The 24,885-nt window shown below is 49.6% G+C and overlaps 1 protein-coding gene across 2 annotated transcripts in view; it reads left to right on the forward strand.

The window, feature by feature from the left end:
• Nucleotides 1-24,885, forward strand: part of LOC144818437 (guanine nucleotide-binding protein G(q) subunit alpha) — a 479,737-nt gene that overhangs the window by 415,497 nt on the left and 39,355 nt on the right. The gene's annotated exons all lie outside the window — the stretch shown is intronic.

Consider the following 24,885-nt stretch of genomic DNA (forward strand, 5'->3'; position numbering starts at 1 on the left):
GCACACAACGTCTGTCCAATGAAAACGTGTACTCCTGTCCACCAGGATGTGGGCTGAGCAAATGCCCCTCCCCCTGTAGTACTCTTGAAAGCTCTATTTTTAGGGTGATCCTACTGGCAATAGCCGACCTGTCTAGACAGACTTAAAAAGAAGCCAAGTCTCCAAACAACAATAAATGGGGTTAAGGTTGAAGAAACTGGTAGGAAGGATACAGAGGGAGCCGAGAGACAAAATGAAAGTGTAGGGTACAGAGGCCGGGTGCAAATTTTAGCAACAGTTGAACTCCAATAGTACTATTCAAAATGTTGGCAAACAATGGACATGTAGTGAGATACACTTCCTGGCTACTTTGGGTAGCTGTAGCACAGGAGGTTATCATCCAACTCAGAAATTGAGCTACAATGCGGAGGTTAGCAGTCTAGGTTTTGAGGGGTATGCTAAGCTTTCATCTCATTGTATTCCAAACCCTACGTCTGACCCATTAAATGTGTCTTGATTCCCATTTTAGGTGTATGAAATGGCCTAAGTGTGTGTAGATATAGTAGCAGAGCCTTTGGCACAATTCCTCATACTATTAAAGCAAGAAATTGCTAAATGGGATGTATTAAATAACGTTTTGGGCTTCTTCTAGATAGTGACAATCCATTTGATTAGAGGCAACATTGCTGTAGGATCTCTGCATGCAAACTCTTTGGTTCTTTAATTCTGGAGTAGAGTAACTTGGACAACACCCATTACATTTCTCAAGCATTATGTCTTTGGTGTTGATGTTAAAGCAGATACTCCTTGTAGCCAAACTTTCTCAATAAACTTGTTAAAATGGAAAAGGTTGCCCTATCCACACCTTCCAGATAAATAATCTCTTGATATTCTAATCAAATAATGTAAATATTTACATGGTTCAGGAAGGCAAGTTGCTTAAGTGTAGTTGTAGTTCACCAGCATTGAAATCGTATTTCCACCTGTGTCCTGCTCTGAGGCTTCTAATATAAAGCTTCCATAAATTAAAATGGTCTTTGGGAGGTGAAGAATAAGTCCATTCTTGGCAGCTGCTGAAAAGGCTAAATAAATGGATGTCTTTCTTGGGTTATACTGTCATTTTATTTTTATTTGTGTTTTAGATAGCACAAAACAATTACAGGCAATTTAGGTGTTCATTAAGGAACTAATACAATTGGTACAAGATCGATTTTTAAATGGAAAAGTGATTTAAATAGCACTAAAAGTACATCAAAGAATGCAAACCTAGAGAGGGTTAAGGTGAAAGGGAGTGGATTGCAGCAAGTCAGGCGCTAAGGTCTGAGAGGTGGTTTCTTAAAATATTATCTGTTTTTTTCAAATCCAACTACGTAACTAAGGTGTGAGATAGTTCTATATAGAGGTGTTTGATCATCAGTTGCTCTGTGAGAGTGCTTGTTTGGATTTCACTTTAATAGCTGCAGTTCTTAAGATACTTTTGTCTTGGTATTATTTCCTAGAGGTTTCCAGTAAATCAAGTAGATCTGGTGGTGAAAAGATGAATTGTCTTTGAGTTATATTTTCACCTCAAGGAGTGACTAATGGAGATCTTTTAGGATGGGTGTGATCTCATCATAGTATTGCAGGCTTACAGTTAATGAGTCTGCAGCTTCAGAGGCTGCTCCCATGTTGCTGGGGTGGTGGTAAGATGGCAGTCCTAGGTTCCATCCATGAAATGACCAAGGTTTGGATCATACTTCCTCAATCTGGGGAAGGGAGTAGGTTTATTTACATTTCTGACTAGACAGTTCACAAGTACGGTTAGTTTGAAATAGGAGTTGATTATGAATCTTCTGGATTTGGTATGAGAGGTCAAGGTAATAGTGGTGTGAAAATCTGTCCATTCCTGAGAATTTGTTTTAGCGGTCTGAGTTCCAAGAAGTTTTCTAGCAAATTTGCTTCGAGTTTGTGAAATCCCCAGCTCGATTGGCAACGTTCAAACATGTTAGCTTTAAACAATCCAGCAAGGAAATGCCTTTTTTTGGTATGGTCCCCCCACGTTTCTCAACAGATGCTGCTAGTTTTCTGACTTAAAATGCACTGATGCCCACTAACTTGTGCTTAGTGCCAATGCCCTGACTCGAAAGTGTATGTTGCATTGGCTGTACCCAATTGGAAATGGCTAAGGTACCTGTAAGTCCCTAGTAAATGTTGGCTTGGTAACCAGAGCATGTAAGTTAGAGGTGTCTTCTTGGGGCTTGCAGAACTGGTTGTGCCACCCTGCAGGTCCCGAAGTAAAACGAGTCCCCCAGTCCACCCCTGCAGACCAGGAGAGCAGCCTCGCACTGTCAGGCTGACTTTGCCATTAAATGCAATAGCAAAGCCACTACTTCCCCTATAAATGTGTGGTTGTCACCCCTCTGGCAGGCCTACAGAATCCTAAAGGCAGGGTACAACATAGTCTCTAGAAAGAACAAGGGGAACCCTCAAGGTAGCTTTGGACCAGGGGTACGAGTTAGTTATGACAAAACAATGGTCCAGAGCAATTTCAAAGATATGGTACAATGATAGACAGATCATAATAGGCTGCTATGAGTTTGTCCATGTCCAGCCGGACATGGAATTTATTAATGTACAATAATCATAGAATTTATAACATCACAATTAAGAAACAGTGTTTCAGAAATGACGGGCACAATCCTGTGGCACAATCAGCGGATGATTGTGCCAGCACGCGCAACATATACGGATACTGTTCCGCCACACTGCGGATCTAATTATTGAAGGACCACTTATTCCACCCAGGGACCATTGGGCCCTTGCTACGTTCACTGTAAATTCTCCGTGAACCTCCCCCGGAAAATCGCGCAATTCGCGCTTTTCGGTAACCATACCGACTATCCCATTCGAGCCCCCTGACATACTCGGACTTGAAGCAACTTAACTAATGAGGTTTGAAGTTGCGGATACCATCACCAAACGCCCGGCGCCACACTAGAGCCCACCCCGGAGCTCTGAGGCGCATCATTGTTTTAACCAGGCATAGTAATTGTATTAAGTCCTGATGATGATCCCAATGTAATTTAGAGCGCGGGATCGAAACGTCGACCTTTTAAGTAGCCATACAGCGTGACTATTTTTTAAGTTCTGTATGTTCTACTCTGGTATACACTTGTAACACTGATTTAAAAGTGCCCAGTTTGCTCTCTTCTCCTTTTGCCTGAGAAATCTTTTTTCTTTTCTACCAACTATCTTTCACTTCACTTTCTGTCCTGAGTAAAGCACAGGATTGTGCCCGTCATTTCTGAAACGCTGTTTCTTAATTGTGATGTTATAAATTCTATGATTATTGTACATTAATAAATTCCATGTCCGGCTGGACATGGACAAACTCATAGCAGCCTATTATGGTCTGTCTATCATTGTACCATATCTTTGAAATTGCTCTGGACCATTGTTTTGTCATAACTAGGGTACAACATAGGACACAGGCAGGAAATGTACTGTACCTGTCCTGACAGTAACACCTGCAAAACTACTGTTTTACTGTGGAAAAACTTGGTCTCCCAATTGGCGAGTACAGCGTGAAACGCTGACCCCTCAGCTTGGCTAACTCCTGAACAGTGTGACTAAGGTAGGCACTCCAAGGTATCAAACAGCTTGTTACATTAAGCCCGACATATATCTCGAATCAAAATTAATATAACTTGTTGCAGTGTGCATCTTTAGCAAAGCTGCCACTTTGTTGCTTTTAAAATTCCTCTGCCTTCCTGGGCACACATGGAGCCTGCACAACGATACAGCCTTCTTCCCTCCCTGGAGAAAATGAGGAATTGCACGCCAGATAGGTGTCATCTCTTTCATGCAGGAACCCACTTTGGTGTTTGCCCCAAAAGGCAGGCTTCAGATGTGAAATTGCCTTTTGAAGGGCGATGTGTAACACTAGGAGGGAGGGTTGCCTTGTTGTTGAGATAGACAGGCTGGCATGGAAAGCAGAGGGGGGAAAACTTTCCAAACGTGTTTCCCCGGGGGCATGTAGCCCTGAAGTAGCTACACCCAGGGGATGGGCTTTTGAGGTCTGAACACAGAGAGAAGGGTAAACATGTGCATCCTGGGATAACCAGATGCCACACTTCACAGGAAGTAGTCACTGGGTGGGAGGGAACCTGCAAGGAGAGGCTGCACAGACACGTACTGCACCTGCTGCACCTAGTGGCTAGTGGAGAGATGGCCTGTGCCTGCTGTGTCCTGCTGAAAAATATGCTGTCTCCACAGCTCAGTCAAGCCAAGGGACTCCTGGCCTTCTATTTACAGCATAGGGACACAACACGTGAAGAAGCCTGCTTGGGCAAGCTTATAGACCAAAGTCTTTTTACCCTCTACTACCACCTCCGTGCAGCACCAACACAGTTGCACCTGAGTTTGCTGAAACCGGGGGTGCTGTTGGAGAGTTGCTGGGACCCTCAGGAGGGAAGTTATCAACTGGGAAGGATAGCCAACAGGAGACTGGTAGTCCAGTGGCGACTAGACTTCAGCCAGAACGTAGAAGACCGTGCAAAATGGGCACTATCACCATCTTCGTGGACTGAGGAATACCTGCAGAAAGTCTCCCGTCACTGCATCGCATCCACAGCATCCTTGGAGCATCTTTAACCTTCTTAATCTCTTGCTTGTGGACCACTCCATAGGAATCCATTGCAACGTGGATAAAGTGCCAGTAGCTTTTGGAGGACTGCTTCTTCTGTGGAGGCAGCTGTTCTTGAGGTGCCTTGCTAGCCCCCCTATCTGAAAGAAACAGGTTAGTATTAGATTCCTTACCGTAGAATATCCCCAGGCGTCAGACTGGATCCGTAAACTTTTGCATAGCGGTACCCTTGCGTGTCGGTAGGCGTCGTCTGCGGCTCCGCGTCAGTCGTGGGCGCCGGAATGACGTCGCCGGAGTACTTGGACACCGCCCTCAGTTCTTCTTCTTTTTTCCGTGCCAGCAAGCGCCGATCCGGAAAAAGTGGTACCCTTAGTCAATTTTTTACTAAACTTTTTCTATCATTTTTGATCTACTTCGAAGTCTACACGACTCCGACGGTGCAGGTAGGGATGCCCGGTTTCAAACCCTGCGCCGACTGCGACCGACTGATGTCGGCTACCGACCCCCATCGCCATTGTCTTCATTGCCTAGGCCTCGACCATGACGACAAGGCCTGTTCCGACTGTCGAGCCCTGACGTCTGAGGCTAGACGGGAGCGGTCCCGCAAGCGGCTCGAGCTCCGTCAGTCGGCCCGCGCCGCTCGAGGTCCTGGTCCGTGAGGAGGTCGAGGGACCGGTCGCGGGTCTGAGCCCCCATGGCTCCGGGAGTCGTCCATGGTCTTCAGGCTCCTCAGGTAAGCACAAGAAGTGGAAGAGACGCCATCGCTCTTCCGTCTCACTCCCCCCCCCCCCCCGACGCTCGCGCGACGCGGCTGGGGGTTCGGGCGGAGCCGCGGGCGGAGCGGCCTGCTCCATACCCGACGGTCCCTAGGCAGCACGCGACGCCGGAGGAGATCGAGGCCTTCCTCTCGGCCATGAGGTCGCTCACTCTTCCGTCGGGCTCTGTGGCCCTGACTGGGAGTCCCAGTGGGTCGGGTGCTTCGGTCCCAACGCCGCCAGTGACTTCGGTCCTGGCGCCGCAGGATCCGGTTCCGGATCCGGGTCACCGCCGGTCGACCTCCCTACCTCGCCGGCGCCAGCCCCTAGGGTGTCGCCCCCGGCGACGCCTTCGGGCGGCGCCAACCACGATCCCTCCCTCGATTCGGGTCCGGTGCCGGACCGGCGCTGCTCGGCGCCGTATCTGACGCCGATGGGAGATTTCTACTTCTAGGACCCGGCCCCATCCTTTGGTCCTGAGTATCAGGAGATGGGTGGTGAGGGGGATTGGGAGGGGTCTGAAGACCCTCTGGCATGGGAGTGTCAGTCTTACCAGGACTGGTCAGGAGAGCTGGGGGACGCCAGTGGTCTGGATACCTCGCCAGACACTGGTTTTGTCTCCCCTCCTACCGTGGCTACGGAGGAGGGGGCTGCTTATAGTGTGGTGTTGACACCGGCCAGCCAAGGCCTTACACCTTGAGCTCCCCGTCGCGGCCGTGAGGGCTAACCTCCTCACTGAGGTCCTTAAACCGCAGGCAAGCTCGGCCGAGCCTCTGCTGCCATTTAATGAGGCCTTGACTGACGTTCTTCTGGGCACCTGGTCCAGGCCCGCTACAGGTCAGCCTGTAGATAGGAACGTGGCCAGACGCCACCGCCTGGCCCCGGGCGACCCTGCTTTCCTGTCCACCCACCCCACCCCCGAGAGCATGGTCATCCAGGCCTCTAACTTCCAGACAGCATTTCCGACGGCTCCCCCGATCGGGAATCCAAGAGGTATGAGCAGTACTGAAAGAAAGTATTCTCATCCTTGAGTTTGGGATTGCGGTCAGTCAACACCGCATGCCTCTTGGGCCATTACACCCACTCTCTGTGGGACACGGTTGCGGACGTGCTGCCACAATGTCCGGAAGAGGTCCGGACTAAACTCGCCCAAGCCCTGCGGTGGGTCGAGATGCGGCACGGTACTCCATCCGGTGTGTGGGCTGGATACCACGGACTCACTGGGCAGAGCGATGGCAACGACGGTGGCGATTCGTTGCCATGCCTGGTTGAGGTCCGCCAACTTCTCGGCTGATGTCCAGAACACTCTTATGGACATGCCGTTTGATGGCCGTCGCCTCTTTGGCGACAAGGCAGACCATGCGCTTGAGCGCTTTAAGGACTCTTAGGCTACGGCCAAGTCCTTGGGCCTCTCGGCCCCGCGCCAACAAACGGGTGCCTTTCGCTCCTTTCGTGGCCAGGGAAGGGGCACCCCCACACGTGCTGCCAGCCACGCACCGAAGTCTAACAACCAGCGCGGTGGCGGCCGTGGAAACCGCCGTGGAGGTGGTCGGGGACAACGGCACGGCCAGTCCACACCTGCCCCTGCAGCATCCGCCTCGAAACCTTCCTAGTCCGAGCTTTCAGGCCCATGTGACGCCAGTGGGTGGCAGCGTTCACCATCACCACCTCCACTGGCGCACTGTTACATCGGACAGGTGGGTGCTGCAAATCGTCCGAAGGGGCTACTCCCTCCCCTTTGAGGCGACCCCTCCAGCCATGCCACCGCAGTACCACCGCGTGTCGGGGGATCACTTGACACTTCTCACAGAGGAAGTTACGGCCCTCTTGGCCAAGGTGGCCATCTAGTGCGTTCCTGGGCCAGAAGTAGGGTGTGGTTGTTACTCCCACTACTTTCTGGTACCCAAGAAGGGCAAAGGGGGCCTACGCCCTATCTTGGACATGCGGAACGTCAACGGCTTCCTCCGGCAGGAGAAGTTCAAGATGCTGACACTAGCTCAGGTCCTAGCTGCCCAGGACCCGGGAGACTGGATGGTAGCGTTGGACTTGCAGGATGCTTATTTTCATATCCCCGTCCTGCCGGCCCACCGGCGTTACCTGCGGTTCACGGTAGGCCACAAGCACTTTCAGTATACCGTGCTCCCCTCCGGCCTTACCAGCGCCCCACGGGTGTTCATGAAAGTGATGGCGGTGGTCGCAGCTCATCTGCGCAGGTTAGGGGTTTCAGTCTTCCCCTACCTCGACGACTGGTTGTTGAAGGCGGCCACCTCCAGACTACGGCCGACCTCCTGCACCTGCTGGGGTTCTCATTCAATGTGCAGAAGTCACACCTGTGTCCCTCTCAGAAGCTTCTCTTCATCGGAGCGGTTCTGGACTCAGCGCAGTTTCGGGTTTATCCTCCCGAACAGCGGGTTCGAGATATTCAGGCTATGATTCCGATCTTTCAGCCTTTATCCCGAGTCTCGGTCAGGTTGATGCTGCGGCTTCTGGGGCTGATGGCCTCCTGCATCCTTCTGGTGCATCACGCCAGGTGGCGGATGCGGGCTCTGCAGTGGGACCTGAAGTTTCAGTGGGCCCAGCTTCAGGGCAACTTGTCCGACCATGTCTTGATCTCGGAGGGCACTGCAAAACAGTTGCAGTGGTGGCTCACGGACCGCGATTGGGTCAGCGGCAGATCCCTCTCCCTACCCCAACCCGGAGCACGTAGTTGTGATGGACGCGTCCCTCCAGGGCTGGGGGGGCCACAGGGGAGAGGCGGAGATCAGAGGCCTCTGGTCTCCGGCGGAGTCCCAGCTCCATATCAACCTTCTGGAGCTTTGGGCTTGCTCTGAATGCATTCCTCCCCTCTGTCCGGGGGAGTGTAGTGCAGGTGTTCACGGACAACACCACCGTCATGTGGTACTGCAACAAACAGGGCGGGTGGTGTCGTGGGCCCTATGCCAGGAGGCCCTGCACCTCTGGCAGTGGCTGGAACATCAGGGCGTGACCCTGGTGGTTCAACACCTGGCAGGTTCTCTGAACGCCAGGGCGGACAAACTCAGCTATCGGTGCATGATGGATCACGAATGGCGTCTGAACTCGGACGTGGCGCAAGGCCTCTTTCGGCAGTGGGGAGAGCCTTGGTTAGATCTATTCGCCACCGAAGAGAACGCGCAATGTCATCAGTTCTGCGCGTTGGAATTTCCAAGGTGGCACTCGCTTGGCGACGCTTTTCGTCGCGAGCGGAGCTGCGGTCTGTTGTACGCCTTTCCGCCTATACCACTTCTGCCCAGAGTGCTGAAGAAGATCAGGCGCGACCGGGCCCAAGTTATCCTTGTGGCTCCGGACTGGGCACGAAGGTACTGGTATCCCGAGCTACTAAGCATGTCTGTCGATCCCCCGATTCGTCTGCCTCTTCAGGAGGACCTTCTTTCGCAGCAGCAGGGGACGGTCCTCCACCCGAACCTGTCCAGTCTCCACCTCCATGCTTGGAGATTGAGCGGTGACAGTTGAGGCCATTTGACTTGCCTCCTGAAGTTTGTACTGTGATTCTGGCAGCCAGGCGTCCCTCCACAAAGTCGGTATACGCCTGCAGGTGGAACTAATTTGTGGCATGGTGCACAGCAAAGGCTGTGGATCCTCTCTCTGCACCCCTTTCTGAGGTTCTCCTCTTCCTTCTTTCTCTCGCCCAGCAGGGCTCAGCTCTGGGCACTAACTCAGCTCTGGGCACTATCAAGGGCTACCTTTCTGCCCTTTCAGCCTTCTTGAGGCTACCGGATCAGCCATCTTTGTTCAAGTATCCCATTGTAAATAGGTTTTTGAAGGGCATCACACACATGTTTCCTCCTGTTCCGTTCGTGATGCCTCAGTGGAACTTGAACCTTGTACTTACTTTTTTGATGTGCGCTCCCTTTGAGCCACTTCATAACTGTCCTCTCCGCCTTCTTACTCTGAAGACTGCTTTCCTGGTTGCCAACACCTCTGCCAGGAGGGTGAGTGAGCTCCAGGCTCTTTCCTCTAAACCTCCTTTCCTTTCTGTCCATCCGGACAAAGTTGTGTTATGGACAAGACCCTCTTTCCTGCCCAAGGTAGTCACAGCCTTCCACATCGGGCAGTCCATCACTTTGCCCACCTTCTTTCCGCCTCCGCATCCTTCGAAAGAGGAAGAGAGGCTCCACCGTCTGGACCCAAAACGTGCACTCTCCTTCTATCTGGATCGCACTCGCCAGTTCCGGGTGGATGACCAACTCTTTGTTGGTTACGTGGGCGCCAAGAAAGGTCGGGCGGTGCACAAGCGGACCATCTCTCGGTGGGTCATCTTGTGCATCAAAGTATGCTACTCCTTGGCTAAAAAGGAGCCTCCTGCTGGGCTGAGGGCCCATTCCACTCGGGCCACGGCGGCTACTACTGCCCTGGGCCGGGGAGTCCCCTTGCAGGACATATGTCAGGCAGCTACGTGGGCCTCGCTGCACACGTTTGCAAGACGCTACTGCCTGGACAGCCAAGTCCGGAGTGATGGCTTCTTAGGCCGTTCCGTCCTCCAGGACTTTCTCGTGTGATTATTGGTTCGCAGACCCACCACCGGGGTTGGTATTGCTGGGGTATCTATTCTAAGGTAAGGAATCTAATACTAACCTGTTTCTTTCAGATGCACAAGTTACTTACCTTCGGTAACGATCTATCTGTAAGAAACAGTAGTTAGTATTAGATTCCTTATCGACCCACCCATCGTCCCCCGTTCTGCGAACCGATATCTAGGGTTAAGGTCATCCCCTTTCAGGGCCCTAGTTTCATGGCACCAGTGTTGGTTTTTATCATGGCTCTGCGTTTCTGGCGCGGAAAAGCTGTGTATAAGAACTGACGCCAGCGCGCGAGGGCGGCGTCTAAGTACTCCGGCGACGTCATTCCGGCGCCCACGACGCCAACGACGGACGCGGAGCCGCAGACGACGCCTACCGATGCGCAAGGGTACTGCTACGCAAAAGTTTCCGGATGCAGTCTGACGCCTGGGGATATTCTAAGGTAAGGAATCTAATACAAACTACTGTTTCTTACAGATATATCATTACTGAAGGTAAGTAACTTGTGCGACAAGCTCCCTGCTGGAGTTGGTCTCTCCAAGTACTTCTAACCAACCACATTGACACTTAACTACGTTTTCTCTGAAAAAGTTTCCAAACATCCAATTAGTTGACTTTGCCCGGGCTTGTTCGCGGTTGAGTAAAACTGCTTTGATGTATTTTTGCTTGTAAAATCAATATCTCTGGAACCCTCTGGTGGATCTTTTTCGTTCTAGTGTCTAAAATCTTTTAAACACTGTTTATTCTATAGCCTATTTTTATAAATTGGTGACACATTTCCTGAGTGCTTTGTTGATTTCTTCTACAATTATTTTGGTGCTTGTTAAATGCTTTACACTTATTCCTCTGTGTAAGCCGTTCTGCTCAGAGTCATAGCTGCTGAGGTTTGAGCTGAGTGTTTTCCAGACTAAACCTACTAGACCTGAAGGGGTTGGTAAGCATTTACACGGAGAAGTCACACAACCACATCATACAATACATACCATTTCCACACAGATCCTTTGTATTTTGTATCCAAATTGTATTTTTGGGTAGGATTACAGTGCTTCATCCATTCTTAAAAATGCCTGAGCAATGAGTGAATATAATTTATTAAGTGCAGCTGCGATCTCAATGAAGTATCTCTGCAATAAGGGTATGAATTAAAGAGGAGTAAAACAAAAACATTGCAAAGAACAGTTTTTTGCGCTTTTCTAAACCCCAGGTGGCTGCCAGGGCCAGCTCTGGGTCCACAGGGCAGACAGTGGATATTGAAACTGTGGTGGTTGTGATCTGCCACTGGTTTCTTGGGGTGCATCCTACAATGTTCCTACAAACTGTAGCAATTATAACACTTTATGCACTTGACAATCGGGGTAGTGATGGCAAGTAGTCACAGGCTTCTCAGACAGGAATTGTGGGAAGCAAGAGCACAGAACTCAACAGTCAACCAACAAGCACAATAATGTAATATCCCGGCCAATTATCTTTTATGTTAGAAAAAAAGGGGATTTAATCATACAGAAGAGCTGAAGACACATTTCAATGAAATGAAATACAGGGATATAAATTAAGTTGCATTAAACAGTGAGATGCGATGCCCCCTTATTCCTTGAATTCACCTTCTTCCTGCCATGGTTGAGATCCCAAATCTCAGTCTCCAATACAGTATGGATTTGGTCAAGATTAGGCACAGTTGAAGGTGACTCAGATACTCACAGGCCAAATGTCCATCTCAGTTCACTGTCTCTTTACCCCTTCAGCAAAAAATTTGTTGTGCATCGGTAGATTAGTATGTGTGCATTTAGTCTCTTGTTTGTGGTGCAGGCTAACCAACGCGTTTTAACTGCTGGTCATAATAGCAGCTGTTCAATAAATGCAGTTTGGTCTCCCACCCTCAAGGCTGTGACCCCTTTCCTGCTGGGAGCCATGTTGTCAGCCTCACCTGGGATGAAGATTGCAGGGGCAATCAGCTAGGCAGATCTGCATGGCAGCACTCGTCTTCAGCTGCAGTGGCCCTCAAATCCGCTGCAGATGCGTGTTCTGGTAAGACGGCCTCCAGGACGAATCCCTCATAGAGTTGTCTTTCTGGAACTTGCAGCCTTCAGGCCAATTGAGTCTTCCCACTTTGGAGATGGCCCCGTTTTTACTCCATTATCAGAGGCAGTACCTGTCTTTTAAGCCAGTGGCCACATCCCGGGCAACAGGGGATACTTGTGCTGGTATAATCTTAGACAGCTCACACCGCATAGCAGAGGGACTGCAGGGAACCTTTCTACAACAAGGGTCACTCCTGGCATTGCTGTATAGATGTCTGCTTTCTCTGCTTGCTACTCATGCCAGGAATGTGCTAGACTTCTCACGGATAGTCTCTCATCTAGTAGGGCCAGACACTTTCCTTCCCTCAGTAGACTTCTAGACTTCTGTGGCAGATCCTTAGCAGAACGTGCAGACACCAGGTGGTCACTTCACCTCTGGGAAGACTGCCTGTTAGGTACACAAACAGCCCAGATTACATTGCATCTCTCCGAGTGATGTTCGAAGCACTTCTTGATTGGTCAGGAAGAACTTTGGACAAGCACAAAGTAGGGGGCGAGGGTATTTGAATCCCACATTCATACGCATTATCCAGACAGGTTATGTGAATCTACTGTCCTAGGTTTCAAATCAGTTTAGGTTTTTACTCCCTCATCATCCTTTTTGCAAAGCAACAGAAGGTCTCAATGGGACAGGCTTCAACGACAAGTATCCAAAATATGGGCACAATGGAGTGTGAGATCTTTGCACCTCGCTGTCACCAGCCTTCCTGAAGCAGTACTCCAAGACAGGCAAAGGGGCAAGCCCTGTCTAGAAACTTCTCACCTTGAACAACAGAACCTGCACTCCCACCTCTCACCACTGCCATCTCCTCAAGGGCAATGCGCATGAAGTGCTAATCAGCAGTCCTTTGCTAGCAGGGTTCTCATTGAATTTCGGCCTGTCTCAGTTCTTCCTCACTTCAGTGTCTGGGTCTCCTCCCTCCAGATGCAAGAATGCAGGCAATACACATTCACTGCCCGGCGGAAGCATGGAGGAAGGAGGTCGCCCTCATCCTCCATCTTGTGCCATGCTAAAAGCAGTTGCATCCAAAATGGAGCCTATTGGGCAAGTACTTGGACTCATATTACACAGTCTTACTACTGTACATATGCTACACTTTCATTGCACTTAAATGCACTTGGCGTGCACATGTTCTGGGTTTCACACAACAGTGGAACTTTACACAAGAAGAGCCTGAAGGCTTGTCTCTCCTTAACACAGAGAAAAGGTCTGATAACATCGTAGAATGAAAGAACACTGTACGCTGCCACCAATGCTTTGTGGTGCATCCACGATTGGGCAGTAGTTCAGTGGCCACTAGGATGGCATGCTTGGCGTGCCCATCCATGTCAGTACAGGTTCTGGACCTCACACAACCTCTGCAGACATGCTAGATTAGGCTGACGCCAGGGCGAAAAGCAGTTTGTGTACCAGTTTCACATGCTGTCTGATACTCTGGACAGGGCTGTAGGTTGGAACCACTCATGCATTTACCATGCATGCCTTTACCTCTTTGTCCGAACCATGAAAGCGCCTTTACAACGCATTCTTTTACCACGCAAGTCATTACAGCAGCCTTAGGGAAAGTGCAGGACTTTGAATAGTATAATTTACTATTCCAACTCCAGTCTGTGCAACTTTAGGGAAAGTGTTGGACCTAAAATTCAAGATCAGTCCAACAACGCTATCCCTAAGAGAAATCTTCATAACGACTTGGGTGGTAACGGAATGCATTGTAAACTCATTTCTGGTTCGGACCGCGTTGTAAAGGCCCAGTGTCGTCCGAGCCGAGTTGTAAAGGCGGTTTCCAGTGTATAGGGGCAGATGCCTTACCATGTAGGTGACATTCCCTTTCCAACACTGTTGGTATATCTGATAGGCACCAAGGGTCTTTCCCAGCATTGTTTGTCAAAAGGGAAGAAACTCGCCCAGCCCTCTCCAAATCTTGTGCACCTAATACACAGATTGGCACGAAGCGGTAATAGACCTTGGACGTCTGGCAGGGGCAAATCACATTTACCAGGCAAGGCTTTTTGTAAGGTTTTCCGTGAGGCATAATACTCTTGTTTTCATGTACTCTTTTAATGGTTGCCACGGGTGTTGTAGAAACATATATTTTTGTTAATCCGCTGGAGCCCGTGCACAAACTACTTTGTTTGTACCCAGACAGCACGTGCACACTTGCATGAGGCTTGGCACAACATCAAACAGGGAAACCACTTTGTTGATACAAATGATCCCCCAGTAAGAAACAGCCCCGGCTAACAGAATTACCAAGCCTGATGAAACTGGTCTTGCAGGGCAGCATCCATTTACAAGGCTGAGCAGCAATTCATTAGTCACATTAGGATCTCTCGTCCATAATCAGATGGCCTCGTCTTGTGTTCAGAGCTCCCTTCCTCTTTGTACATCGCCAGCTCCCGTCGTTGACTTTACAATCTTACTTCACTTCAGCCAAAAGAACTTTAGTATTCTGAAGACACCCTTGAACTCTTTGGTTATTTTTGAATTTCTGGAGTGATTACCACCAGGCGTGTTGTGTATTTGAATCAAGTGGGATGTGTCCTTTAGAAAAAGCAGCTTCCTGGGGTACCCCAGACTGCCCATATTGAAACAATTTCTTCACTACTATCCAGCAAGTCAATCAAGGTAGAGGGGATTAGCTAAACATATACTTCAAAGTACCTGTAACCACTGCACTGCAAACTACGTTTGGCTAACCTCGTAACAGAAATGCTAATGTATCTGTTTATAAAAATTAATAAAATACCTTGAAATTAAACAAAAAAATGAAAGTGCGGTATCAAAGAACCTGATGGTGTGAAAATGGAGCAACTGTTGCCTGGTTAATTTTTTTTAATAAACAATTTCTGGCACATTCAATATTTAATTGCCTTTTTATGCATTTATAAGGCTAGCAAAATAAATCCTTACAGTTTCACCTGGAAGTCCTTGCAACAGTCCGTGTATGCATAATAATTTTGTTAAACTGTTGTCTCCTTACTGACCTTTAGCAGAGGAGGGTTGGTATGTGACTGACGGCCTCAATCTTTTCCTTCATTTAAATACCACCCTGACAAATATAGCAGTACCTAAATAGCAAGATACTAAAGAAACAAGTGTAAGAACTGAAAAAAGAATTATTAAATACATACAAGAGAATAGGGGGGAAATAGCCAATTAAATGCATTGATAATTAATCCTTGTCCTCAGGATGGTCTCATGCACTTATGGCTCTAAAAGACCGAAACATTGACTACATTTCTTCCTATCTCCATAAGAACTTGTCCTGTCCCGTGTGTGTGACTATTCTACCTAGTTAGTGTAGAAGCATATTGTTTAGATATAAGATTAATGCGGTTAACACATTCTTTAGGTTTCGCCTTCCCTAACACTTGCACTGTGCTTGTGAAATCTATTGTAATCTGTATAAATCTTAAAAGGGGCTTAAATCGCGCCCATACTTTTTATTTTTGTGCTTGCCACTTACTTTTCCCCCGTTTCTGTTGATTGAAGCCTGCTATTTCCTGTTGGTCTTCATGTTTGTTTCTTATCAGTGGAGCTTGGCCCAAGTAATCCTCCTTCCTGCTACCTTTTCATTCGCTTTCTTCGACCTTCTGTGTTAGTTGTGAGCAATTGTGTTTGGCGGCTGCATGTGATCTTACTTTTCTCTCTGCCCTCTGTAGGTATTGGATCTCTGTACACAAGCCAGCTGCATTCCACAGGGACACATTCCTGTTTAGCCAGGTCTGGTGGCTTAGTAGACTAATTCATCCACTGCAGGGGCCTGTGTTCGACCTCATGGTCACAGGTTTAAATTCCAGTGGGTCCACTCAGCCTTTCATCCATCTGAGGTCGATAAAATGAGTACCATTGAGTTGGGTAACAATAAGCATCTGTTTTTCAGCGCCAAGAGACCCAGACTGGGTAAACGTGCACTTTACAAATACACGTTATGTTATGTTCCTAGGCATGAAGAGAAGAGATTAAGTTGTTTACCCAGAACCACTGAATGTTGAGCCTCCAGACGAGACCGGAACCCAGTTCCCCAGCTTCAAAGTCGGCAGCTCTACCCATGACGCCATATCCTCTCATATCCTCTTCATTGCCTCGTTTGATAGTAATTATTCTTCACTTCTGTGCATGAAAATATGAATTTAAATTTGGCTGCAAGCAAAAAAACTCTTTGCAATGAATTTCTTCCCCTGTAAACAATTGCTTATTACACCGGGTTTCAAAAATTTATTCTGTTGACGGAAATCGGCGGGGAATTATTTATTTAATTTTCCCTTGTGGTCGTCTGTCAAATCCCCCAAAACCCGGCCACTGCTGTCAAGATCACACAGCGTGGTTAGGTGGGGGCCGGCCATTATAACTCTTTAGTTTCGCCTATGCAACATCTATTGGGTTTGCCAATGCTTTTCTAGGCATGTTGCACAGCATCGCGGGCTGCTGTGCAACATTGTTTAAAGAAAAAAAGTTCTTTGATGCAGTCAGCGCGGGCCGCGTCATAGCACTTTAAAGAAGACTAACTCATGTTCCACAGCAGCCCGCGCTGCAATGCAACACGTCTAGAAAAGCATTGACAAACTCAATGGATATCATGTTGGCGAAACCTATTGGCCTTGCCAATCCTTGCTGTTCTTTTGCACTACTGTCTTTTGTGCGTTATGTTTACCTTGAGCTTCCAGGCTTTCCTTTTTTTATTCTTCGTTAACTATTTATTTTATCCTAAACACATGGTTCTGTTGCAATATTCGTGTGAAGAAATGGTCCTTTGGAAGGCTCTTTTCGATTTATTTTCCCTTCAAAAGTATTATAAAGGTTATGTAATAGACTCTGCCCCAGGTGTGCAATTGGGCTCGATCGGTCTAAAGAGATCGTGTTGCCCAGCACTGCCAGGTTCCCGAAGCATTATCTTCTGGCATGTGACCTGCCCCATCCATCATTCCAGAGTCCCTGGCGTGATATGTGACTGAATCCTCAATATTGACACTGACCTTTAAGAGGGCCAAGTCTAGCATGTATCTGCCTGACTGTACAGACGCATCTTCTATGCAGCTATCTGACATTACTCTATAGTGGATGAAAATGAACGTCTGGAAACAGTAAGCTAACAAAACGGGGATTCTGGTAAGGTCCCCTAAAATCAGACAAAAATATTTTAGGGCTGGCCAAACACACACGCGCACTTAGAAGTGCACCAACCAGTCCTCCTCCCCCCCTCCCTATGCACGCTGGCTCAGGCAGCAGGTGAAAAATAAAACAATGATAGAATATCATTTTATTTTTCACCTGCTGGTTCTGAGCCAGTTGGGTGAAGCTCCTCCGCCATTGTGGAGGAGCCGCCCCTGGGGTATGCTGTCTTCCTCTTGTGACTGCCCACCCTCCTGAACAGACTGCGTGGATTATCTCGTGGTCAAACTGCCTCCTCCCACCCTGCTTTTCTTTTTTTCCCCACATACAGAGGGTGTAGACACTAATCCTGGTGCTTTGGGTGAGGGGGCGGCGAAGCCCACACAGCCCTGCACTGGCAATTTTTTGGGACTCCCCTCTGAAAGAAAGCATTCCTGACCTTTGTGTGGGTCACAAGGGACCAGGAACGGGTTTCTCAGCTTCTAAAATGGGAATATCTGTGTGTTTTTAGGAGTATCTCCTTTCACTTCAAAGACTCCTTGTCGCACGACCACTGGTCATGGTGACACCTTTCAGCCTCATCCAGAACTCGGACAGAGAGCGGAATTATGCACGCGGTCATCACATGTTGACATTTCTGGCAGACCTCTTTCATGTAGCAAATCCATACTGTGTTCTCAGCCTCATGAAACACTGTTTTTAATGAAAAAAAAAACAGCTGCCGTTATTTTTATTTTTAACGAAATCATTATTTGCTACAACTGCATCACAGTTCATGGGCATTTCAAACCGCTTAAACTGCCATGGAACTTTATAATTAGAAGAAACACTCCACTATTGTCCAATCAAATGCTTCTAGCCAGACTTAAAAATCTTTCTGGCAGCATGAAACCGTAGGTGGATCCAGACATCCTCCTATGATAAAAAAAATACAAAGAAAGGTCAATTTTATTGTAATGACTGTAAAGAGGTCCAGCATGGTGCACTGAGCCAGAGACGTGACCCTCCTATGTCTCCAATAATGGAGACAAAATCCCCATGGCAAAATTGTAACACAGATGGCTCTGCACTCAACTATGTAAATAGATCAGTAAATAAATATTATTATCCACAGTCCAAAAAAACACCAAAACCGTATCTCTCAAATGATTCACGTGGCAAGTCGTCTTTCTTAGAAGAATATTTTCTCTTCATTCTTTGTTCTTTTTATTCAATGGTTGTTCTTTAAAAACACAAAGCGCAATTGTCAGCCGACGCGTTTCGTCCCCCTTGGGACTTCTCCTGGGCTTAGCGTGTCAAGGACTTATTCCAAAAGTTCTCCATTTCAAACTTAGGTAAGATCAATAAATGGTACAAGAGGTAAATCTTTTAGCGTATCAAGAACTTGTTATAAAGGTTCTCCATGTCAAACTTTAGTTTGTTGAATGAGTAGTACGAAGAGTAAATGGGACAAACGTCTCCCAGATGTATAATCGTGGCGTCCGGGGTTTGATTTTCATGAGATGTTTTAAGGTGTAGAGGCCCCCTTTGGCTTAGTTGTTAATGTGTTCTTTCAGTAACTTGCTTTTGTCGAGGATTGTTCCCAGGGACTTCACGGAGTTGGTGAGTGAAAGCGAACAGCTTAGTGAGTCCACATTTTACGAGCCATTCTTGGATTGGTAAAGGCTTGTTCTGTAGTAGGGGATCTCTGTGTATAGTCATAATCTAGTGAATAGTCCCGCCCATGTGCGTGGACCCCGGCAATCAAAAATAATCTCTTAAATTGACAGAAAATTGCAGAACTGCAAAGACACTTAAGAGAAAATTTAAAGACAAATAATGCAGCCTATATCCACAGGCTACACTGTCCAGTACTTCAACTAGAAATTCCACCAAAAATCCACAAACAGCAAAGCCTGTCCAGATTTCCCTTGTTTTTACTGCAAAACCCCTCAGAAATGATAGAGAGGAAGGCCTGGACAGACAAGCCCCATAGGCTGCCATTATGTGGCTTAAATAGGATACTGTGCCTTTAAGAGAACCTTCCAGAACCTTCTCTCAGTATCCCAGAATGCATAGCAGGTCCAACTTACTTTCAGTTCTTTTTTCCGGCTCCTGCTTACAGGACCCTGTGCATTGAGCTCTACCCTTTTCAGGGGTTTATTGGAGTTTGACACTTTTTGGATTTAAAAGTGTTCTGATTTGATTCTTGGTGTTTCCTGTTCACTTCTGTGTGTTTGTTCAGGCTTTTAGGGACCTAAAATGCCTGCCTTATTCGACAAATGCCCAGCATGTGGAAGGAAGAAGGCCAAGACTGATCCACACGACGTCTGCATTATTTGCCTCCCTGATGAGCATGTCCCTGAAGATTGTGACATCTGCCAGGCCTTTTCTACAAGGACCCTGAGGGAAAGACAGAAAATTAGGCTCCAAGGCCTGGAGGAGAGGCGTCTGCAGGCTGCAGGTGGGTCTGGGCAGGCTGGGAAGGCTCCCTCTGCCCCTGCTGAGGCCTCTGGGGGGCTCCCCAGAGGCAGGAAGACCAGCAAAAGGTCCCGGTCTCCGTCAACGTCGATAGCATCGACGACGACGTCGAGAGGGATGACGACGGTGTGTTCCCCTTCTCCCCGGGGCTCCGGGTCGAGACAGCGTGGGAAATCGACGTCGAGAGGCCTGGCCAGGCCGCCGTCGAAGTCACCGCCGTCGGCGTTGTCGACGTCGAGGCATCGCCGTCGACGAAGACACCGGCGCTCGCCGTCGAAGCGACACCGCCGGTCGCCGTCGACAAGTTCGACGTCGAGGGGACCCTCGGCGTCGAAGACAGTGAGGAAGCGGTCTTCGAGAAGTAAGAGTAGACGCTCGCCGTCGAGGTCTGGCCGCTCGTCGTCGAGGGGGCGACGATCGGCGTCGAGGAAGAAACGCTCGACGTCGAGGAGGCGGCGTTCGACGCCAGAGCCGAGAGATAGCCGTTCCACGCATGAGAAAAGCTCGACGTCGAGCAGGAAGAGATCAGCGTCACCTGGGGTCTCAACCTCCTCTAAGAGGCGCAAGAGTGATTCTGGCGCCAAAAGTCACGCCGGATCTGGTGGCGGACGTAGGAGGCGTCGCTCACGCTCTGGAGGGTCTGGCTCACAGGCCCCTCCCTCGAAGAAGTCATCGGGCACGAGGTACTCGGTGGTCTATACGCCGCCAAGGCCTGTGACCCCTCCTCCTCTACCGAAGGAGGCTCCACCGGCTAAGCCGCCGCTCCCCTCCCTGCCTCCGCCGTCTACTGAGGGGCGGCCTCTGCCGCCAGTTCCTCCTCATAGGCCTCCGAGGTCGGTGTCCCTGCCTCTGCTTCCGACACCTCCTAAGGGTACGCCTACCCCGAAGCCCCAGGACAAACCACGGATGACGCCTCCACGGAAACCGGTGGAGCGCCCACGTGCTGGGAAGTCCTGCTCCCGCTCCAGGAGAAGGGAACGTTCGCGTCATTGATCTTCAACGCGATCTAGACGGCGCCACAGGAGACACAGGTCTCGTTCACGGACCAGGTCGTCTGGGACCAGGGACTACTCCCCGACCTTGTCAGATTCGCCGGACACGCGGGTCTCACGGTCGACGATCTGGTGTCCTTCCAGGACTTGCTGTTACGGGGTGCAGCGAAATTGGGCATTACTTTGACAGTGCCCATTCCGAAGACCTCGGTCATCTTTGAGACGCTCCATCAGAAGCACTTGTCTCGGCCGTTACTGCCACTGGTGCCGGGCCTGGAAGAACCGGCCCTGGATCTTTTCCTTACTCCTGCGGTGACTAAGGCGGTGCCTTCCAGACTGCAGAAGAAGTACCGGGCTCCTGACTCGGACCCGGCCTTTCTGAGGCTGGAGTCCCCTCCAGACTCGTTGATTGTGACGGCGGCGCGCAAACAACATGCCACCACGCCTTCCTCCACAGTTCCGCCAGACAAGGAATCTAGGTGGTTGGATACCTCAATGAAGGCGGCTAGTGCCACGGCCTTGTTGGGTCGGTATGACAGAGCCCTCTGGGAATCTCTTCAACAATTTGTGGAACTTCTTCCGCGGGACAAGCGGGAAGACTTCCAGGAGGTGCTTAACGAAGGGATGTTGGTGGCGAATCAGGTCATCAGCGCTGCAGCCGACTCCTCTCTTCTGGCGGCGCATGGTTTCTGCCACGGAATAAACCAGCGACGACATGCCTGGCTCCGCCTTACGTCTCTGAAACCGGACGCTCAGCAGAGGGTTGCCAATCTGCCATTCTCTGGCGAAACCCTGTTCGGGAAGCACGCTGACGACGAAATGGCCCGCATGAAGGCGGAAGCTGAAACGCTCACAGCGGTGGGTTTGGAGAAGCCCAAGGAGACCAAGAAGACGTACCGTCCGTTCCAACGCCGGTTCGGTGGTCAAGGCAGAGGGCGTGGACAGTCTTCTGGACAACAGCAGCAACAACAACAGCAGCAGTTCAGAAGACCATTCCAGAAACGCCAGAGGGGCAGAGGCGGCCATCAGTCGGCACCAGCGACTAAGGGCCAGGCCGGGTCTAGGCCCTGAGCACTTACTTCCCCGTCAACTGTTACCTGCTCCGGTGGGGGGAAGCATTCAATCTTTTCTGGCAGAGTGGAGAAAAATTACTCAGGACAAGTGGGTGCTGAATATTGTTTGCAATGGATACAGTCTTCGGTTCACCAGCCCTCCTCCATCGATCCCTCCGGTCGGCTCGCAGTATCAGCTGCGCGAGCTCCAGGCGGAGGCCGATATTCTGTTAAGGAAAAGGGCGATCGAAGTCGTACCTCTGTCTCAAAGGGGAAGAGGTCTGTACTCCCGATTCTTTCTGGTTCGAAAAAAGGACAAGAACGAGTTCAGGCCCATTCTGGATTTGCGACAAGCAAACAAGTGGATTCGCAGAGAAAAGTTTTGCATGCTGTCGTTGCATCAGATTTATCCTCAGCTGCCACGGGGAGACTGGCTGTGTGCCATCGACCTCCAGGATGCTTACTTCCATGTGCCCATTGCACACAAACACAGGAAGTTCCTGCGATTCCAAGTCGGCGCCAATCACTATCAATACACAGTACTGCCATTCGGACTGAAGTCTGCGCCGAGAACATTCTCAAAGTGCATGGCGGTGGTAGCAGCACACCTAAGGAAGAACAAGGTGTTTGTCTACCCTTACCTGGACGACTGGTTGATCAAAGCCTCCTCCTTCGCGGAAGCGCAAGCACACTTCCAGAAGACGTGCGTTCTCTTGAACAAGCTGGGGTTGCACATCAACATGTCCAAGTCGGTTCCGACTCCAGTCCAGTGCATTCAGTACTTGGGAGCCTCCATAGATACGCTGTCAGCAAGTGTGTCTCCTTCGGAGGAGCGACGATTATCACTACTTAGGAAGGCTCGGGCTCTCATGTCCACTCCATCCACGACAGTGAGGACGGTGTCTTCTCTACTGGGATCGATGGCCTCCTGTATCTTCCTGACGCCACATGCACGGCTGCACATGAGACCGTTGCAAGAGTGCTTGGAGGATCAGTGGGATCAGAGGAGAGGTTCTTGGGACGACAAGATACGCCTATCTCTGCATGCTCTTCAGTCTCTGAAGTGGTGGTGTTCAGCGGAGAATCTCCTCAGAGGGGTTCCCTTCCACAAGGACATTCCCACTCAGGTTATCATGACGGATGCTTCTCTCCAGGGCTGGGGAGCGCATTCCGGAGACCTACAGATTCAAGGGACGTGGTCTCCGGCCGAGTCCACGTACCACATCAATTTCCTGGAACTCAGAGCTGTTCACTTGGCCCTGAAGGCCTTTCACCCGTCCTTCCAGACCGACTCTCTCCTTGTGCAGACGGACAATACAACCACAATGTATTACCTCAACAAGCAGGGAGGATCGAGGTCACGCACCCTGTCGCAGGAGGCGCAGGCGATCTGGCGCTGGCTTCTGGCTCGAGGACTGACGATAACGGCTACCCATCTGCCAGGTGTGCAGAATGTTCAGGCAGACGCGCTGAGCAGACTGATTCAGGAAAACCACGAATGGGTCTTAAACGACGAAGTACTAGGAGAAGTCTTCGCAAGGTGGGGGACTCCAGACGTAGATCTGTTCGCCACCGCCGAAAACAGCAAATGCCGAGGCTTCGCCTCCAGGTACTACCAACCGGGGACACTGGGGAACGCGTTATGGATCGACTGGTCGAACAGCTTTCTGTACGCTTTTCCACCCATTCCCCTGATTCCGACGGTTCTCATCAAGCTGTCCCAGTCCGGGGCGCGGATGATATTGATTGCCCCGGAATGGCCCAGACAGTGGTGGTTCACGGACCTGCTTCACCGGTCTCTCCTTCCTCACATTCGGCTGCCGTGCAGGCCGGACCTTCTCACGAAGTTTGGGGGGCTGATGTTGCACCCCAACCTCTCGTCTTTGAGTTTGGCAGCATGGCTCCTGAGTTAGTGCAATATGGTCATCTGAATCTTCCTGCAGATTGTATGGACATACTGAAGGAGTCTAAGAGACCTTCCACTGGGACTTCCTATGCTTACAAGTGGAAGAGATTTTGTATCTGGTGCAAGTCTAAGAACTATGATCCGACGACTTGTAAGGAAGATGTCATCCTTCCTTATCTTCTACAGTTGGCGCAGTCTGGCCTGAATGTCCATTCTATTAAGGTTCATCTTGCTGCTTTGACTGCCTACAGGAAATGCCCTTCGCAGACTTCCTTCTTCCAGATCCCTGTGATCAAAGATTTTTTGGAAGGCTTGAAGAATGTGTTCCCTCCTGTCAGGCTTCCTTCGCCTTCATGGGAATTGAATGTGGTGCTGTCCAGGTTGATGAAGGAGCCTTTTGAACCTATTCATAAGGTTTCGTTGCAGCACCTTTCCTGGAAGGCGGCGTTCCTCGTGGCCATTACATCGGCCCGCAGGGTGAGTGAAATTCAGGCGTTGTGTTGCCAAGAACCTTATACTGTATTTCATGCTGCTAAGGTTGTTATGCGTACTCACCCTAAATTTCTTCCCAAGGTTATTTCTGATTTTCATGTCAACCAGACCATAACTTTGCCTACGTTTTTTCAGAATCCTTCATCTCCAGCGGAAAGGTCGTTGCATTCCCTGGATGTTAGGAGGGTATTGAAGTTTTATCTGGATAAGACCAAAGATATTCGTAGGTCTGACCAATTGTTTATCAATTATGGATCTGTCAGGACGGGTCTTGCGACCTCTAAGCAGTCTATCTCTAGGTGGATTGTGTCCTGCATACAGCTATGTTACCAAAAAGCTAATAAGACCTTAGGAGGTAAGCCTAAGGCTCATTCCACCAGGGGCAAAGCTGCCACGACAGCTTTGCTCCGTAATGTTCCGATTGCAGAGATCTGCAAGGCGGCAGCTTGGAAGTCGGTTCATACCTTTGCTAAGCATTACTGCCTGGACACTGATGCCAGGGCAGGCGCTCAGGTTGGGCAGGCTTCGCTGCGAAATCTGTTCGCACAATAGTGGCGTTAATTTTCTTTTCTCCACCGCCGCTTTGGTGTGGGGATGGGCTTGCCATTCTATTCACTAGATTATGACTATACACCGAGATCCCCTACTACAGAAGGAGTAGTTTCTGTCCTGTAACTCCAGTTCTGTAGTAGGGGTATCTCTGTTATAGTCATAAGCGCCCTCCCGCCTCCCCGGTGGAGAGAAATGTTCCTTTAAGGAATGCGACAGGTCTGGCGTTTTACGCCTTCAAAAAGAACTGAAAGTAAGTTGGACCTGCTATGCATTCTGGGATACTGAGAGAAGGTTCTGGAAGGTTCTCTTAAAGGCACGGT

The sequence above is a fragment of the Lissotriton helveticus genome, chromosome 2_1 (assembly GCF_964261635.1).
Source record: "Lissotriton helveticus chromosome 2_1, aLisHel1.1, whole genome shotgun sequence".
Lineage (NCBI taxonomy): Eukaryota > Metazoa > Chordata > Amphibia > Caudata > Salamandridae > Lissotriton > Lissotriton helveticus.